This window comes from Phyllobates terribilis, unplaced genomic scaffold (genome assembly GCF_046119375.1).
Source record: "Phyllobates terribilis strain yellow unplaced genomic scaffold, ASM4611937v1 Scaffold_37__1_contigs__length_12642776, whole genome shotgun sequence".
In the NCBI taxonomy this organism is placed as follows: domain Eukaryota; kingdom Metazoa; phylum Chordata; class Amphibia; order Anura; family Dendrobatidae; genus Phyllobates; species Phyllobates terribilis.
Window position 1 is genome coordinate 6,279,452 of NW_027362797.1, and position 19,706 is coordinate 6,299,157.

The following is a 19,706-nucleotide window of genomic DNA, read 5'->3' on the forward strand; positions in this document are numbered from 1 at the left end:
CCAGGGCCCTGGATGAGTTGGGTACAGCGCCAGAAGATGGCGCTTCTATGAACGCGCCATTTTCCGGGGCGGCTGCGGACTGCAATTTGCAGCGGGTGGGGCCCAGAAAGCTTGGGTCTCCCTGCGCTGCAGATTCCAGCCCCCAGCTGCCTAGTTGTACCTGGCTGGACACAAAAATAGGGCGAAGCGCCACACATTTTTTTTTTTAATTATTTCATGAAATTCATGGAATAATTAAGAAAAAAAGGGCTTCCCTATATTGTTGTGTCCGGCTAGGTACAAATAGGCAGCTGGTGGTTGGGGGCAGCCCGTTCCTGCCTGCTGTACCTGGCTGGACACAATTATAGGGCGAAGCCCCACATAATTTTTTTTTAATTATTTCATGAATTTCCTGAAATAATTAAAAAAAAATTGACGTGGGGCTTCACACTATATTTGTGTCCAGCCAGGTACAGCAGGCAGGAACGGGCTGCCCCCAACCACCAGCTGCATTTTTGTACCTAGCCGGACACAACAATATAGGGAAGCCCTTTTTTTCTTAATTATTCCATGAATTTCATGAAATAATTAAAAAAAAAAAAACGTGGAGCTTCTCCCTATTTTTGTGTCCAGCCAGGTACAACTAGGCAGCTGGGGGATGGAATCTGCAGCGCAGGGAGGCCCAAGCTTTCTGCCCTCCCCCCCCCCACTGAAAATTGCAGTCCGCGGCCGCCCCGGAAAATGGCGCGTTCATAGAAGCTGGATGCTGTACCTGGCTGGCATACAAAAATATGGCGAAGCCCACGTCAAAAGTTTTGGGAAAAATTTATTAAAAAATAAATAATAATTTAGGGACTGCATCTTTATTAAGTCCTCAAATGTCATTTAGTGTTAAAATAAAGGATTTATTTAAAAAAAAAATGGCGTGGGATCCCCCATAATTTTAGTCTCTAGCGGAGGTTAAGCAGACGGCTGGGGCAGATGTTTGAAGCCTGGGAAGTGGGTAAAACCCACGGAGCTTCCCAGGCTACTAATATCAGCCCCCAGCTGAATACCTAGCCTTTACTAGCTATTAAAATGGGGGACCCCCCCAAAAAAAATGACGTGGGGTCCCCTCTATTTTAATAGCTAGCAAAGGCTAGGCAGACAGCTGGGGGCTGATATTAATAGCTCAGGAAGGGTGCCATGAATATTGGCCCCCTCCCAGGCTAGAAACACCAGCCGTCAGCCGCCCCAGAAATGGCGCATCCATAGGATGCGCCAATTCTGGCACTTAGCCTCGCTCTTCCACGCTGCCCTGGTGCGGTGGCAGGGGGTAATAGTGGTGGGGTTCATGTCAGCGCCAGCTGCCATGAAGCCCAGGTTAGTAATGATGGCCGTCTATATGACACCCCCATTACTAACCTACAAAGTGTTAAAAAGAAAAAACACACTACACCCAGAAAAAAATAATTTATTTGAAATAAAACACCATTTTATTTAATTCTTAGTTTACTAAAAAAAAAATAGTTACCTGTCCACGTTCCTGCGCTGATCTCCCATGCACAGCTGTCACATCTGGAGATGGTGACAGCTGTGCATGGCTGCTGTAAGCTCACGCTGCCGGGAACACGTCCGCTCCTGGCAGCGGGAGCCACTGACTGAGGTCACCGGAGTGCATTCAGGCAGCGCAGCTCCGGAGACCTCCTTTACGGCAGTGCTGTACCGTGGGAATTTCTCACGATACAGCAGTGCCGTAAAGGAGCTAACCGGAGCAGCGCTGCCTGAACTCCGGTGAACCCTTACAGCCCCGTCATTCTAGCGGCGGCAGCGGTTCAGAGCGGTCACATTCTATGTGGCTGCTCTGAACTGGAGATCTTCGTGGGACACTCGTGGACTACTACAGAGGGGTAAGGATAAGGTTGTGGTTTATTATTTTATATTTTATTACAGGAGATCGATGGCTTCGGGGAATTAGGTGTCTTGGTGAGTATAGGTGTAGTTTTTTATTTTTTACTTTATTTTAGGTGGCGATCGGCGGGGACAGGTAATGTATGAACTAATTTCTTTTAGGTAACCACTGGCCACCAATGACATGTATTTAACATTTATTGGGGACACAGTAGGGCAATTTAAATAGCAGGATCAGGCTGATGGGAACTACTGCTCCCATCGAGCTGATCCTGCTGGCAGGAGTGGACGGGGGACAGACATAGGCCGATGGGAGTAGTAGTGTCACATCGGCCTATGTCTGCCCGCACACACACCCGCACACACACCCGCACACACACACCCCGCACACACACCCGCACACACACCCCGCACACACACACACCCCGCACACACTAATCATGACGGGTCCGGGAGGTGAGGCTGACCTGTGCGGCCGTGGGAAAGTTGATGTGAGTTCATGCAGTCAAGCATGAACTCACATGAACCCTCTGAGGGCACCGCGGCTACTTCAAATGAACAGCTGATCGGCATCACCTGATACCTCAGCTGTTCATTTGAAATAACCGGCGGGAAAGCGCAGCACAGAACGGGAAAGCCGGCGGTGAAGTCTTTTCACTGCCGGCTTCCCCGCCCGGGTCCTTCGCTCCTTGGTGCTGCGCTCCCCGCCCGGTCCTAATTTACGATCGGGATGGGAGGTGGCGAGGGGAGCGGAGGATCGGGGTGGGAGGCTGCGGGGAAGCAGTATGGGGCTGCGTGATTGTTTAAAAGCCGGCGGCTTTTTACCGCGCCAGCTTTTAAACAATCAGGAGAATTCTCCCACGCTGGGATGGCATTCTGATGACAAGCTGGATCGCAGCTGAGCGCTGCCATCCAGCTTGTCATCCTTCAGAGACACTGCAGAGCGCAGGCATTATGGGAACTTCCGATTCCGGTATTCGATATTATAAAAGTATCGGAATTAAGTATCGGAATTCCGATACAGTGAATATCGGCCGATACCCGATATTTCAGTATCGGAATGCTCAACACTAGTTATCACCGATCCATAGGTTAGGTAGGTGATGACTTATTGATCAGTGGAATCAGAGCATTGGAAACCGCACAAATCAGAAGAATGGGGAACTTTTATCCCTGACAAGGCACTTTTATCCTCATTCATCCTCTTTGGGAGCTTCCAGAAAAATCCAAGTGCAGCCACTAAGGGAATGAATGGATCAGTGGTTGAGTCATACATGATGCTCCATACTAATGGAGATAAAATCTCCACATTCTACAGATCGACTGGGTCCCAGCAGTCAGACCCCCACCAATCAATAACTTATCACTAGTGTTGAGCATTCCGATACTGAAATATCGGGTATCGGCCGATATTCACTGTATCGGAATTCCGATACTTAATTCCGATACTTTTATAATATCGAATACCGGAATCGGAAGTTCCCATAATGCCTGCGCTCTGCAGTGTCTCTGAAGGATGACAAGCTGGATGGCAGCGCTCAGCTGCGATCCAGCTTGTCATCAGAATGCCATCCCAGCGTGGGAGAATTCTCCTGATTGTTTAAAAGCCGGCGCGCGGTAAAAAGCCGCCGGCTTTTAAACAATCACGCAGCCCCATACTGCTTCCCCGCAGCCTCCCACCCCGATCCTCCGCTCCCCTCGCCACCTCCCATCCCGATCGTAAATTAGGACCGGGCGGGGAGCGCAGCACCAAGGAGCGAAGGACCCGGGCAGGGAAGCCGGCAGTGAAAAGACTTCACCGCTGGCTTTCCCGTTCTGTGCTGCGCTTTCCCGCCGGTTATTTCAAATGAACAGCTGAGGTATCAGGTGATGCCGATCAGCTGTTCATTTGAAGTAGCCGCGGTGCCCTCAGAGGGTTCATGTGAGTTCATGCTTGACTGCATGAACTCACATCAACTTTCCCACGGCCGCACAGGTCAGCCTCACCTCCCGGACCCGTCATGATTAGTGTGTGCGGGGTGTGTGTGTGTGCGGGGTGTGTGTGCGGGTGTGTGTGCGGGGTGTGTGTGTGCGGGTGTGTGTGCGGGTGTGTGTGCGGGCAGACATAGGCCGATGTGACACTACTACTCCCATCGGCCTATGTCTGTCCCCCGTCCACTCCTGCCAGCAGGATCAGCTCGATGGGAGCAGTAGTTCCCATCAGCCTGATCCTGCTATTTAAATTGCCCTACTGTGTCCCCAATAAATGTTAAATACATGTCATTGGTGGCCAGTGGTTACCTAAAAGAAATTAGTTCATACATTACCTGTCCCCGCCGATCGCCACCTAAAATAAAGTAAAAAATAAAAAACTACACCTATACTCACCAAGACACCTAATTCCCCGAAGCCATCGATCTCCTGTAATAAAATATAAAATAATAAACCACAACCTTATCCTTACCCCTCCGTAGTAGTCCACGAGTGTCCCACGAAGATCTCCAGTTCAGAGCAGCCACATAGAATGTGACCGCTCTGAACCGCTGCCGCCGCTAGAATGACGGGGCCGTAAGGGTTCACCGGAGTTCAGGCAGCGCTGCTCCGGTTAGCTCCTTTACGGCACTGCTGTATCGTGAGAAATTCCCACGGTACAGCACTGCCGTAAAGGAGGTCTCCGGAGCTGCGCTGCCTGAATGCACTCCGGTGACCTCAGTCAGTGGCTCCCGCTGCCGGGAGCGGACGTGTTCCCGGCAGCGTGAGCTTACAGCAGCCATGCACAGCTGTCACCATCTCCAGATGTGACAGCTGTGCATGGGAGATCAGCGCAGGAACGTGGACAGGTAACTATTTTTTTTTTAGTAAACTAAGAATTAAATAAAATGGTGTTTTATTTCAAATAAATTATTTTTTTCTGGGTGTAGTGTGTTTTTTCTTTTTAACACTTTGTAGGTTAGTAATGGGGGTGTCATATAGACGGCCATCATTACTAACCTGGGCTTCATGGCAGCTGGCGCTGACATGAACCCCACCACTATTACCCCCTGCCACCGCACCAGGGCAGCGTGGAAGAGCGAGGCTAAGTGCCAGAATTGGCGCATCCTATGGATGCGCCATTTCTGGGGCGGCTGACGGCTGGTGTTTCTAGCCTGGGAGGGGGCCAATATTCATGGCACCCTTCCTGAGCTATTAATATCAGCCCCCAGCTGTCTGCCTAGCCTTTGCTAGCTATTAAAATAGAGGGGACCCCACGTCATTTTTTTTGGGGGGGTCCCCCATTTTAATAGCTAGTAAAGGCTAGGTATTCAGCTGGGGGCTGATATTAGTAGCCTGGGAAGCTCCGTGGGTTTTACCCCCTTCCCAGGCTTCAAACATCTGCCCCAGCCGTCTGCTTAACCTCCGCTAGAGACTAAAATTATGGGGGATCCCACGCCATTTTTTTTTTAAATAAATCCTTTATTTTAACACTAAATGACATTTGAGGACTTAATAAAGATGCAGTCCCTAAATTATTATTTATTTTTTAATAAATTTTTCCCAAAACTTTTGACGTGGGCTTCGCCATATTTTTGTATGCCAGCCAGGTACAGCATCCAGCTTCTATGAACGCGCCATTTTCCGGGGCGGCCGCGGACTGCAATTTTCAGCGGGGGGGGGAGGGCAGAAAGCTTGGGCCTCCCTGCGCTGCAGATTCCATCCCCCAGCTGCCTAGTTGTACCTGGCTGGACACAAAAATAGGGAGAAGCTCCACGTTTTTTTTTTTTTAATTATTTCATGAAATTCATGGAATAATTAAGAAAAAAAGGGCTTCCCTATATTGTTGTGTCCGGCTAGGTACAAATAGGCAGCTGGTGGTTGGGGGCAGCCCGTTCCTGCCTGCTGTACCTGGCTGGACACAAATATAGTGTGAAGCCCCACGTCAATTTTTTTTTAATTATTTCAGGAAATTCATGAAATAATTAAAAAAAAATTATGTGGGGCTTCGCCCTATAATTGTGTCCAGCCAGGTACAGCAGGCAGGAACGGGCTGCCCCCAACCACCAGCTGCCTATTTGTACCTAGCCGGACACAACAATATAGGGAAGCCCTTTTTTTCTTAATTATTCCATGAATTTCATGAAATAATTAAAAAAAAAAATGTGTGGCGCTTCGCCCTATTTTTGTGTCCAGCCAGGTACAACTAGGCAGCTGGGGGCTGGAATCTGCAGCGCAGGGAGACCCAAGCTTTCTGGGCCCCACCCGCTGCAAATTGCAGTCCGCAGCCGCCCCGGAAAATGGCGCGTTCATAGAAGCGCCATCTTCTGGCGCTGTACCCAACTCATCCAGGGCCCTGGTGCGGTGGCTCACTGGGTAATAAAGGGGTTAAGGCCAGCTTGGCATTATCAGCTGGCCCTAAGCCCGAAATTCATGGGGTCACGCCAATATTAGACATGACCGCCATGAATTTCTAGTAAAGTATTTAAAAAAAACACAAACACCCAGAAAAAAGTCCTTTAATTGAAATAAAGACACAATACTTTATTGTTCTAAATTAAACCATACTTACCGCCACGCCCATTCCAGCTGAAGCCAACGATCTCCTGCAATAAAAGTAAAATAATAAAGCAACCTCATCCTTACCTTTCCATGGTTCCCAGGACAGCTTCAGCTCTGCTACATCGAGATGACAGGCTGGACCGCAGCAGAACGCTGCCATCCAGCCTGTCATCCCGCGGACACTGAGAAGCGCAGGCATGCTTGCGCTCCTCAGTGTCTCTCTGTGACGTCATCCAGATGAGCCGAGGTCATGTCCAATGAACTCAGCTCACCTCATGCACGTCACTGACAGCGTGGGAAAATTCTCCTGCACTCAGCGCTTCAGCGTGAGAATTCTCCCACGCTGTCAGTGACGTGCATGAGGTGCGCCGAGTTCATTGGACATGACCTCACCTCATGCACGTCACTGACAGCGTGGGAAAATTCTCACGCTGAAGCGCTGAGTGCAGGAGAATTCTCCCACGCTGTCAGTGACGTACATGAGGTGAGCCGAGTTCATTGTCGGCTCATCTGGATGCCGTCACAGCCAGACACTGAGGAGTGGAAGTATGCCTGCGCTTCTCAGTGTCTGCGGGATGACAGGCTGGATGGCAGCGTTCTGCTGCGGTCCAGCCTGTCATCTCGATGTAGCAGAGCTGGAGCCGTCGTGGGAGCCATGGAAAGGTAAGGATGAGGTTGCTTTATTATTTTTCTTTTATTGCAGGAGATCGTTGGCTTCAGCTGGAATGGGCGTGATGGTAAGTATGGTTTAATTTAGAACAATAAAGAATTGTGTGTTTATTTCAATTAAAGGACTTTTTTCTGGGTGTTTGTGTTTTTTTTAAATACTTTACTAGAAATTCATGGTGGTCATGTCTAATATTGGCGTGACCCCATGAATTTCGGGCTTAGGGCCAGCTGATAATGCCAAGCTGGCCTTAACCCCTTTATTACCCAGTGAGCCACCGCATCAGGGCCCTGGATGAGTTGGGTACAGCGCCAGAAGATGGCGCTTCTATGAACGCGCCATTTTCCGGGGCGGCTGCGGACTGCAATTTGCAGCGGGTGGGGCCCAGAAAGCTTGGGCCTCCCTGCGCTGCAGATTCCAGCCCCCAGCTGCCTAGTTGTACCTGGCTGGACACAAAAATAGGGCGAAGCTCCACGTTTTTTTTTTTTAAATTCATGAAATTCATGGAATAATTAAGAAAAAAAGGGCTTCCCTATATTGTTGTGTCCGGCTAGGTACAAATAGGCAGCTGGTGGTTGGGGGCAGCCCGTTCCTGCCTGCTGTACCTGACTGGACACAAATATAGGGCGAAGCCCCACATCAATTTTTTTAAATTATTTCATGAATTTCCTGAAATGATTTAAAAAAAATTGACGTGGGGCTTCGCACTATATTTGTGTCCAGCCAGGTACAGCAGGCAGGAACGGGCTGCCCCCAACCACCAGCTGCCTATTTGCACCTGGTTGGACACAACAATATAGGGAAGCCCTTTTTTTCTTAATTATTTCATGAATTTCATGAAATAATTAAAAAAAAAAATGTGTGGCGCTTCGCCCTATTTTTGTGTCCAGCCAGGTACAACTAGGCAGCTGGGGGCTGGAATCTGCAGCGCAGGGAGACCCAAGCTTTCTGCCCCCCCCCTCCCCCCGCTGAAAATTGCAGTCCGCAGCCACCCCGGAAAATGGCGCGTTCATAGAAGCTGGATGCTGTACCTGGCTGGCATACAAAAATATGGCGAAGCCCACGTCAAAAGTTTTGGGAAAAATTAATTAAAAAATAAATAATAATTTAGGGACTGCATCTTTATTAACTCCTCAAATGTCATTTAGTGTTAAAATAAAGGACTTATTTTAAAAAAAATTGACGTGGGGCTTCGCCCTATATTTGTGTCCAGCCAGGTACAGCAGGCAGGAACAGGCTGCCCCCAACCACCAGCTGCCTATTTGTACCTGGCCGGACACAACAATATAGGGAAGCCCTTTTTTAAAAAAATTATTTCATGAAATAATTAAAAAAAAATTGACGTGGGGCTTCGCACTATATTTGTGTCCAGCCAGGTACAGCAGGCAGGAATGGGCTGCCCCCAACCACCAGCTGCCTATTTGTACCTGGTTGGACACAACAATATAGGGAAGCCCTTTTTTTCTTAATTATTCCATGAATTTCATGAAATAATTTAAAAAAAAAATGCGTGGGGCTTCGCCCTATTTTTGTGCCCAGCCAGATACAACTAGGCAGCTGGGGGCTGGAATCCGCAGCGCAGGGAGACCCAAGCTTTCTGGGCCACCCCCGCTGCAAATTGCAGTCCGCAGCCGCCCCAGAAAATGGCGCGTTCATAGAAGCGCCATCTTCTGGCGCTGTACCCAACTCATCCAGGGCCCTGGTGCGGTGGCTCACTGGGTAATAAAGGGGTTAAGGCCAGCTTGGCATTATCAGCTGGCCCTAAGCCCAAAATTCATGGGGTCACGCCAATATTAGACATGACCACCATGAATTTCTAGTAAAGTATTTAAAAAAACACAACACCCAGAAAAAAGTCCTTTAATTGAAATAAACACACAATTCTTTATTGTTCTAAATTAAACCATACTTACCACCACGCCCATTCCAGCTGAAGCCAACGATCTCCTGCAATAAAAGTAAAATAATAAAGCAACCTCATCCTTACCTTTCCATGGCTCCCACGACAGCTTCAGCTCTGCTACATCGAGATGACAGGCTGGACCGCAGCAGAACGCTGCCATCCATCCTGTCATCCCGCAGACACTGAGAAGCGCAGGCATACTTCCACTCCTCAGTGTCTGGCTGTGACGGCATCCAGATGAGCCGAGGTCATGTCCAATGAACTCCGCTCACTTCATGTACGTCACTGACAGCGTGGGAAAATTCTCCTGCACTCAGCACTTCAGCGTGAGAATTTTCCCACGCTGTCAGTGACGTGCATGAGGTGAGCTGAGTTCATTGGACATGACCTCACCTCATGTATGTCACTGACAGCGTGGGAGAATTCTCACGCTGAAGCGCTGAGTGCAGGAGAATTTTCCCACGCTGTCAGTGACGTGCATGAGGTGAGCTGAGTTCATTGGACATGAACTCGGCTCATCTGGATGACGTCACAGAGAGACACTGAGGAGCGCAAGCATGCCTGCGCTTCTCAGTGTCTGCGGGATGACAGGCTGGATGGCAGCTTTCTGCTGCGGTCCAGCCTGTCATCTCGATGTAGCAGAGCTGGAGCTGTCCTGGGAACCATCGAAAGGTAAGGATGAGGTTGCTTGATTATTTTTCTTTTATTGCAGGAGATCGTTGGCTTCAGCTGGAATGGGCGTGATGGTAAGTATGGTTTAATTTAGAACAATAAAGAATTGTGTCTTTATTTCAATTAAAGGACTTTACTCTGGGTGTTTGTGTTTTCTTTTAACTTTGACTATGGGGTTAGTAATGGGGGTGTCTTATAGACGCCTCTCCATTACTAACCTGGGCTTGATGTCAGCTGGCATTATAAGCTGACATCAACCCCAACCCTATTACCCCCTGCCACCGCACCAGGGCAGCGTGGAAGAGCGAGGCTAAGTGCCAGAATTGGCGCATCCTATGGATGCGCCATTTCTGGGGCGGCTGACGGCTGGTGTTTCTAGCCTGGGAGGGGGCCAATATTCATGGCACCCTTCCTGGGCTATTAATATCAGCCCCCAGCTGTCTGCCTAGCCTGTGCTAGCTATTAAATTAGGGGGGACCCCACGTCATTTTTTTTGGGGGGTCCCCCATTTTAATAGCTAGTAAAGGCTAGGTATTCAGCTGGGGGCTGATATTAGTAGCCTGGGAAGCTCCGTGGGTATTACCCCCTTCCCAGGCTTCAAACATTTGCCCCAGCTGTCTGCTTAACCTCCGCTAGAGCCTAAAATTAAGGGGAACCCCACGCCAATTTTTTTTTAAATAAATCCTTTATTTTAACACTAAATGACAAGTACAGTAATCAACACTGTCACTGTACTTCATATATATGTGACTGACATGTTTCTATCTATCTAATCTATGTGTGATTCTCTATTCCTTCTATTCTAAATTGTCGGGTACAGATGCTGAATTGCCGGCCGGCTTTCTTAAAGAGACGGTGCATGAAAACACTATTATTTTTTTAAATAAATCCTTTACACTAAATGACAAGTTCTGTAAGCAACACTGTCACTGTACTTCTTATATATGTGACTGACATGTTTCTATCTATCTAATCTATGTGTGAAGCTCTATTCTGTCTGTTATAAATTGTCGGGTACAGATGCTGAATTGCCGGCCGGCTTTTTTAAAGAGACGGTGCACGAAAACACTAATATTTTTTTTAATAAATCCTTTACACTAAATGACAAGTACAGTAAGCAACACTGTCACTGTACTTCATATATATGTGACTGACATGTTTCTATCTATCTAATCTATGTGTGAAGCTCTATTCTTTCTGTTGTAAATTGTCGGGTACCGGTGAATGCCGCTGATGAATTGCCGGCTTTTCATGTCATTCTACATTATTCTTAGTTGTTTTACTTCATGTAGAATTAACCTACAAGGAAAGAAAGGGTTTATTTTCATTCCGATATTTGTGTCCCATTGACTTGCATTGGTTTCCGGTATCGGAATCGGCGATATCCGATACTTTTTGGGTATCGGCCCGATCCAATCCGATACGATATTTCCTGATATCGGAAGGTATCGCTCAACACTACTTATCACTTATCCTTAGGCCATGTTCACACGTTCAATATTTGGTCAGTATTTTTTCTCAGTATTTGTAAGCCAAAGCCAGGAGTGCAACAATCAGAGGAAAAGTAGATGATAGAAACCCTGTCACCACTTCTGCATTTATCACCCACACCTGGTTTTGGCTTACAAAGACTGATAGTGTGAATGTGGCCATAGGCTAGGTGATTACATGTTTTCACCGTAGAACACCTCTAAGTGCATATTTGCTACTGTGTAATAATCACAGGATGGGGAGGGGGGGGGTTAAACATCTAAGTATTTAACCTCTATAGGAAATCAAGAATCTTCCCCTTATTGATATCAGAGAAAACAAGTGACCTCCATACACAACACAATCCCACAATCCACTATACTAAAATCAATAATACCACATACAAGGAACAAATACCGCCACACCGTGACCAGACTTCATATTATCACCACACAGTGACCAGATAATACCAGAAACAAGGGATAAATACCATCACACCATGACCAGATCACATATTATCACCACAGAGTGACTGAATAATACCACATATAAGGAACAAATACTGCCTCTCCATCACCGGATCACATATTACCACCACATAGTGACCAAATAATACAAGGAACAAATATCACCACACCATGACCAGATCACATATTACCACCACATAGTGACCAAATACAACAATACTGATCATTACACAGGGGCTCTGTATATAGTATACAATGTATAGCATCAGTGTACATACAGTACATTGATCACCAATGACATTATGCACAGTTGCTCTGTATATAGTGTCAGTGTACAGGTAATATAGTGATCAACAGTGCAATTATACACAGGAGCTCTGTACATAGTATATAGTGTATAGTGTCAGTGTACAGATAACACACTGACTCACCAGTGACTTCTGTAGTTGAAGTCCTTCATCTTCGCTTTTCTTCTTCATCCAGTGCAGACCACCCTCACTTCTTCTAGCCAGGACTCTGCTGAAAATATAACACGGTTATCTATAGCTGATCACTTCTACAACACATTCCCCACTTTTTTCCCTGACATCTACACTACGTCAAATGAAGAAAAAAAGTGACATAGTACCGCCCTGTACAGTAACAGGATCCCCCTTTTGTTACTCCCCACCATGGAAGACAGTATCCTCAAAAGTAAATTAAGTTACAGCAGTAATAATGTTCCCTGATTGGCCCATACAGTAATTATGTCACCCCTTTATGTAATAAGGTCCCAGATCCTCGTCCTCTTTATTTAGTGTCCCCATCCCAGGCTCCTATGTTGTCCCTGTCTATGTCCACTTTAATAATGTCCCCATCCTGGGCCCCTTCCAGTAAAAATGTCCCCATTCTGGGCTCCTTCCAGTAATAATGGCCATACGTAGTCTTCCATACAGAATAATGGTCCCATATAGTCCTCCATACAGTATAATGGCCCCACATAGTCCTCCATGCAGTATAATAGGCCCCACATAGTCCTCCATACAGAATAATTGACACCACATAGTCCTCTATGCAATATAATGGACACCACATAGTCCTCCATACAGTATAATGGCCCCACATAGTCATTACTGTATAATGGGCCCCACATAGTCCTCCATACAAATTTATTGACCCCACATAGTCCTCCATACAGTATAATGGTCCCTACATAGTCCTCCATACAGAATTATGGGCCCCACATAGTCCACCATACTGTATAATGGGCCCCACATAGTCCTCCATACAGTAAATTAGGCACCACATAGTCGTCCATACAGTATAGTGGGCACCACATAGTCCTTCATACAGAATAATGGGTCCCACATAGTTCTCCATAGAGTATAATGGCCCCCACATAGTCATCCATACAGAATTATGGGCACCACCAAGTCCTCTATACAGTGTAATGGGCCCTACATTGTCCTCTATACAGAAAAATGACCCCACATAGTCCTCCATACAGAATAATGAGCCCCACAAAGTCCTCTATACAGAATAATAGCCCCACATAGTCCTCCATACAGTGTAATGGGCTCCATATAGTCCTCCACACAGTATTATGGCCCCATAGATTGCTCCATACTGTATTATGGCCCCATAGATTGCTCCATACTGTATTATGCCCCATAGATTGCTCCATACAGTATAATGGCCCCATAGATTGCTCCATGCTGCATAATGGCCCCATAGATTGCTCTATTCTGTAATGGCTCCATAGTTTGCTGTATAATGCCCCCCTAGAATTCTCCATAAGTATAATGGGCCCCATAGATTGTTCCATACTGAAATGGTCCCATAGATTGCTCCATGCTGCATAATGGCCCCATAGATTGCTCCATGCTGCATAATGGCCCCATAGATTGCTCCATATTGTATAATAGCCCCTAGATTGCTCCATACTGTAATGGCCCCATAGATTTCTCCATGCTGCATAATGGCCCCATAGATTGCTCCATGCTGCATAATGGCCCCATAGATTGCTCCATATTGTATAATAGCCCCATAGATTGCTCCATACTGTAATGGCCCCATAGATAGCTCCATACATCAATTGCCTCATAGATTGCTCCATGCAACATAATGGCCTCATAGATTGCTCCATGCTGCATAATGACCCCATAGATTGCTCCATACTGTAATGGCCCCATAGATTTCTTCATACTGTATAATAGCCACATAGATTGCTCCCTACTGTATAATGGCCCCCTAGATGGCTCCATACTATAATGGCCCCATATATTGCTCCATGCTGCATAATGGCCCCATAGATTGCTCCATGCTGCATAATGGCCCCATAGATTGCTCCATATTGTATAATAGCCCCTAGATTGCTCCATGCTGTAATGGCCCCATAGATTGCTTCATGCTGCATAATGGCCCCATAGATTGCTCCATGCTGCATAATGGCCCCATAGATTGCTCCATATTGTATAATAGCCCCTAGATTGCTCCATACTGTAATGGCCCCATAGATTGCTCCATACATCAATTGCCTCATAGATTGCTCCATGCAACATAATGGCCTCATAGATTGCTCCATGCTGCATAATGACCCCATAGATTGCTCCATCCTGTAATGGCCCCATAGATTTCTCCATGCTGTATAATAGCCACATAGATTGCTCCCTACTGTATAATGGCCCCCTAGATTGCTCCATACTATAATGGCCCCATATATTGCTCCATGCTGCATAATGGCCCCATAGATTGTTCTATACTGTAATGACCCCATAGATTGCTCCATACTGTAATGGCCCCATATATTGCTCCATGCTGCATAATAGCCCCATAGATTGCTCCATACTGTATAATGGCTCCATAGATAGCTCCATGCTGCATAATGGCCCCACATGATGCTGTAAACTCTATAATGGCCCCATATATAACTCCATACTGTATAATGGCCCCACATGATGCTACATACTGTATAATGGCCCCATATAGTGCTCCATACTGTATAATGGCCCCATATATTGCTCCATACTGTATAATGGCTCCATAGATTGCTCCATGCAGCATAATGGCCCCATATAGTGATCCATACGGTATAATGGCCCCATATATTGCTCCATACTGTATAATAGCTCCATAGATTGCTCAATACTGTATAGTGGCCCCATAGATTGCTCCATGCTGTAATGGTCCCATAGATTGCTCCATGCTGTAATGGCCTCATAGATTACCCCATACTGTATAATGGCCCCATAGATTGCTCCATGCTGTAATGGCCTCATATATTGCTCCATGCTGTTATGGCCCCATAGATTGCTCCATACTGTATAATGGCCCCATAGATTGCTCAATGCTGTAATGGCCACATAGATTTCTCCATGCTGTAATGGCCCTATAGATTGCTCCATAAGTCTAATGGCCCCATAGATTACCCCATACTCTATAATGGCCCCATAGATTGCTCCATACTGTATAATGGCCCCATAGATTGCTCCATACTGTAATGGCCCCATAGATTGCTCCATGTTGTAATGGCCCTATAAATTGCTCCATAAGTATAATGGCCCCATAGATTACCCCATACTGTATAATGGCCACATAGATTGCTCCATACTGTATAATGGCCCCATAGATTGCACCATACTGTAATGGCCCCATAGATTGCTCCATGCTGTAATGGCCCCATAGATTGCTCCATAAGTATAATGGCCCCATAGATTACCCCATACTGTTTAACAGCATGGAGCAATCTATGGGGCCATTATACAGTATGGATCAATCTATAGGGCCATTATACAATATGGAGCAATCTATGGGGCCATTATACAGTATGGGGTAATCTATGGGGCCATTACAGCATGGAGCAATCTATGGGGCCATTACAGCATTGAGCAATCTATGGGGCCATTATACAGTATGGAGCAATCTATAGGGCCATTATGCAGCGTGGAACAATCTTTGGGGCCATTATACAGTGTGGAGCAATCTATGTGGCCATTACAGCATGGAACAATCTATGGGGCCATTACAGCATGGAACAATCTATGGGGCCATTATACAGTATGGAGCAATCTATGGGGCCATTATGCAGCATGGAGCAATATATGGGGCCATTTTACAGTATGGAACAATATATTGGGCCATTATGCAGCATGGAGGAACATATGGGGCCATTATGCAGCATGGAGCAATCTATGGAGCCATTATACAGTATGGGGCAATATATGGGGCCATTATACAGTATGGATCACTATATGGGGCCATTATGCAGCATGGAGCAATCTATGGAGCCATTATACAGTATGGAGCAATCTATGGGGCCATTATACAGTATGGAGCAATATATGGGGCCATTATGCAGCATGGATCAATCTATGGAGCCATTATACAGTATGGAGCAATATATGGGGCCATTATACAGTATGGAGCATTATATGGGCCATTATACAGTATGCAGCATCATGTGGGGCCATTATACAGTATGGAGTTGTATATGAGGCCATTATACAGTTTGCAGCATCATGTGGGGCCATTATGCAGCATGGAGCAATCTATGGGGCCATTACAGTATGGAGCAATCTATGGGGCCATTACAGTATGGAACAATCTATGGGACCATTATGCAGCATGGAGCAATATATGGGGCCATTATAATATGGAGCAATCTAGGGGGCCATTATACAGTAGGGAGCAATCTATGGGGCCATTATACACTATGGAGAAATCTATGGGGCCATTACAGTATGGATCAATCTATGGGGCCATTTTGCAGCATGGAGCAATCTATGAGGCCATTATGTTGGATGGAGCGATCTATGAGGCAATTAATGTATGGAGCAATCTATGGGGCCATTACAGTATGGAGCAATCTAGGGGCTATTATACAATATGGAGCAATCTATGGGGCCATTATGCAGCATGGAGCAATCTATGGGGCCATTATGCAGCATGGAGCAATCTATGGGACCATTTCAGTATGGAACAATCTATGGGGCCCATTATACTTATGGAAAAATCTAGGGGGGCATTATTCAGCAATCTATGGGGCCATTACAGAATAGAGCAATCTATGGGGCCATTATGCAGCATGAAGCAATCTATGGGCCCATTATACTTATGGAGCAATGTGTGGGGCCCATTATAGTTATGGAGCAATCTATGGGGCCATTATGCAGTATGGAGCAATCTATGGGGCCATTATACTGTATAGAGCAATCTATGGGGCCATAATACAGTATGGAGCAATATATGGGGCTATAATACTGTGTGGAGGACTATGTGGAGCCCATTACACTGTATGGAGGACTATGTGGGGCTTTTATTTTGTATAGAGGACTTTGTGGGGCCCATTATTCTGTATGGAGGACTATGTGGGGTCATTTTTCTGTATAGAGGACTATGTAGGGCCCATTACACTGTACGGAGGACTTTGTGGTGTCCATAATTCTGTATGGAGGACTATGTGGGGGCAATTATCGTGTATGGAGGACTACATGGGGCCCATTATACTGTATGGAGGTCTATGTGGGGCCCATTATTCTGTATTCTCTATAAAGGACTATGTGGGGCCATTATTCTGTATAGAGGACTATGTAGGGCCCATTACACTGTATGGAGGACTTTGTGGTGCCCATAATTCTGTATGGAGGACTATGTGGGGGCCATTATTGTATATGGAGGACTATCTGGGGCCCATTATACTCTATGGAGGACTATGTGGGGCCCATTATTCTGTATAAAGGACTATGTGGTGCCCACTATACTGTATGGAGGACTATGTGGTGCCTAATTTACTGTATGGAGGACTATGTGGGGCCCATTATTGTTACGCACACGCCCGGACTGACTGGCGTGAGCGTGATTAGTGATCCCACTGGACCATGAACCGAGGAGTGTCTGGAGGGGTGTAACTAAGTATCAACCCGGTCCGACCAAAGTCGCACGGCAGCTCAATCGACTCCGTGAACCAGGGAGGAACCGAGCAGAGGGACCAGGTGCTACTAAAGGTCAGACCTCGGTCACGGCTGTTGACCCACACCGGGGAGTGCAGGAAGAGGCAGGTTAGGCTGGCATACAGACAGATGGGTATTGGCAGGCACGGCTGGTATGCAGACAGGTGGGTACTGGCTAGCACGGCTGGTTTGAAGACAGGTGGGTACTGGCAAGCACGGCTGGTATGCAGACAGGCAGATACTAGCAGGTAGGCGCGCAGGCTGGATAGGGACCAGTACAGACTGGGATACAGGAACAGAGCCATTGATGCGGTAGACAAGCAGAGCGAAACGCAGGCGCGGTGGACAAGGCAGAGCAGAGCGAAACCGCAGGCGCGGTGGACAAGGCAGAGCAGAGGGAAACCGCCGGAGGGGTGGACAAGGCAGAGCAGAGGGAAACCGCCGGAGCGGTGGACAAGGCAGAGGAGAGGGAAACCACAGGTGCGGTGGACAAGCGGAGCAGAGAGGAACTGCCGGAGAGGTGGACAAGGCAGAGCCGAGCGAAACCACAGGTGCGGTGAGCAAGCAGAGCAGAGTGAAACCGCAGGTGCGGTGAGCAAGCAGAGCAGAGCGAAACCGCAGGTGCAGTGAGCAAGCAGAGCAGAGCGAAACCGCAGGTGCGGTGAGCAAGCAGAGCAGAACGAAAGCGCAGGTGCGGTGAGCAAGCAGAGCAGAGTGAAACCGCAGGTGCAGTGAGCAAGCAGAGCAGAGCGAAACTGCAGGTTCGGTGATCAAGCGGAACGAAAGCGCAAGTGCAGTGGGCAAGCAGAACAGAGCAGAAGGTGCAGGCAGACGGGACAGGGCTCTGTTCACATGGAACAGACTGGAAAATACAGGAAGATAGTTAGAACACAGGAGGTAGATACGGAGGCAGGGAAATGTGACAAGCAGAACCAGATGCACACAAGGTACTTACAATGAAGTAGCGAGTGGACACCAAACTCACAAACAGAAGTATAGAGACAACGAGTAGGAGTTAGGTGCAGGTTCAGACACTGCAAGAAAAGGGAAGGATCGGACACAGAGACAAACAGGCAACAGGCTAGGAGACAGTTCAGACAGGAACAGACACTGGAACGAGATACAGGAACGAGCCTGGGTACTCAGCCCCCAGGGTGGCGGAAACGGACTAGAAGTCACAGATAACAGGCCTGGGTAGACAGCCCCCAGGGTGGCAGAAACAGACTAGAAGTCACAGATAACAGGCCTGAGTATGCAGCCCCCAGGGTGGCAGAAACAGACAAGATACAGGACAAGACCTGGCAACTCAGATGCAAGAAGCACACTGATAGAAAGTGTTGCTCAGGCACCTCCTACTGGGTGGAGGGGGTTTAATTATCCAGTGACTCACAGCAATAGGCTGGGGACGCATTAGGAGTGCGCACACAGTAGCTTTAAGAATCAGTAAGTGCCAGCACCGCCGCCCTAAGCAATCAGACAAGAGACATGCACACAGATTGCGGTCTTGCATGGTGGGAGGTGGTAAGCCATGCAAGCACTCCGCCAGGGATGTTACAATTATACTGTATGGTGGACTATGTGGGGACCATTACACTGTATGGAGGACTATGTGGGGCCCATTATACTGTATGGAGGACTATATGGGGCCATTATTCTGTATGGAAGACTACGTGGGGCCATTATTACTGAAAGGAGCCCAGAATGGGGACATTTTTACTGGAAGGGGCCCAGGATGGGGACATTATTAAAGTGGACATAGACGGGGACAACATAGGAGCCTGGGATGGGGACACTAAATAAAGAGGACGAGGATCTGGGACCTTATTACATAAAGGGGTGACATAATTACTGTATGGGCCAATCAGGGAACATTATTACTGCTGTAACTTAATTTACTTTTGAGGATACTGTCTTCCATGGTGGGGGGTAACAAAAGGGGGGTCCTGTTACTGTACAGGGCGGTACTATGTCACTTTTTTTCTTCATTTGACGTAGTGTAGAAGTCAGGGAAAAAAGTGGGGAATGTGTTGTAGAAGTGATCAGCTATAGATAACCGTGTTATATTTTCAGCAGAGTCCTGGCTAGAAGAAGTGAGGGTGGTCTGCACTGGATGAAGAAGAAAAGCGAAGACAAAGGACTTCAACTAAAGACGTCACTGGTGAGTCAGTGTGTTATCTGTACACTGACACTATACACTATATACTATGTACAGAGCTCCT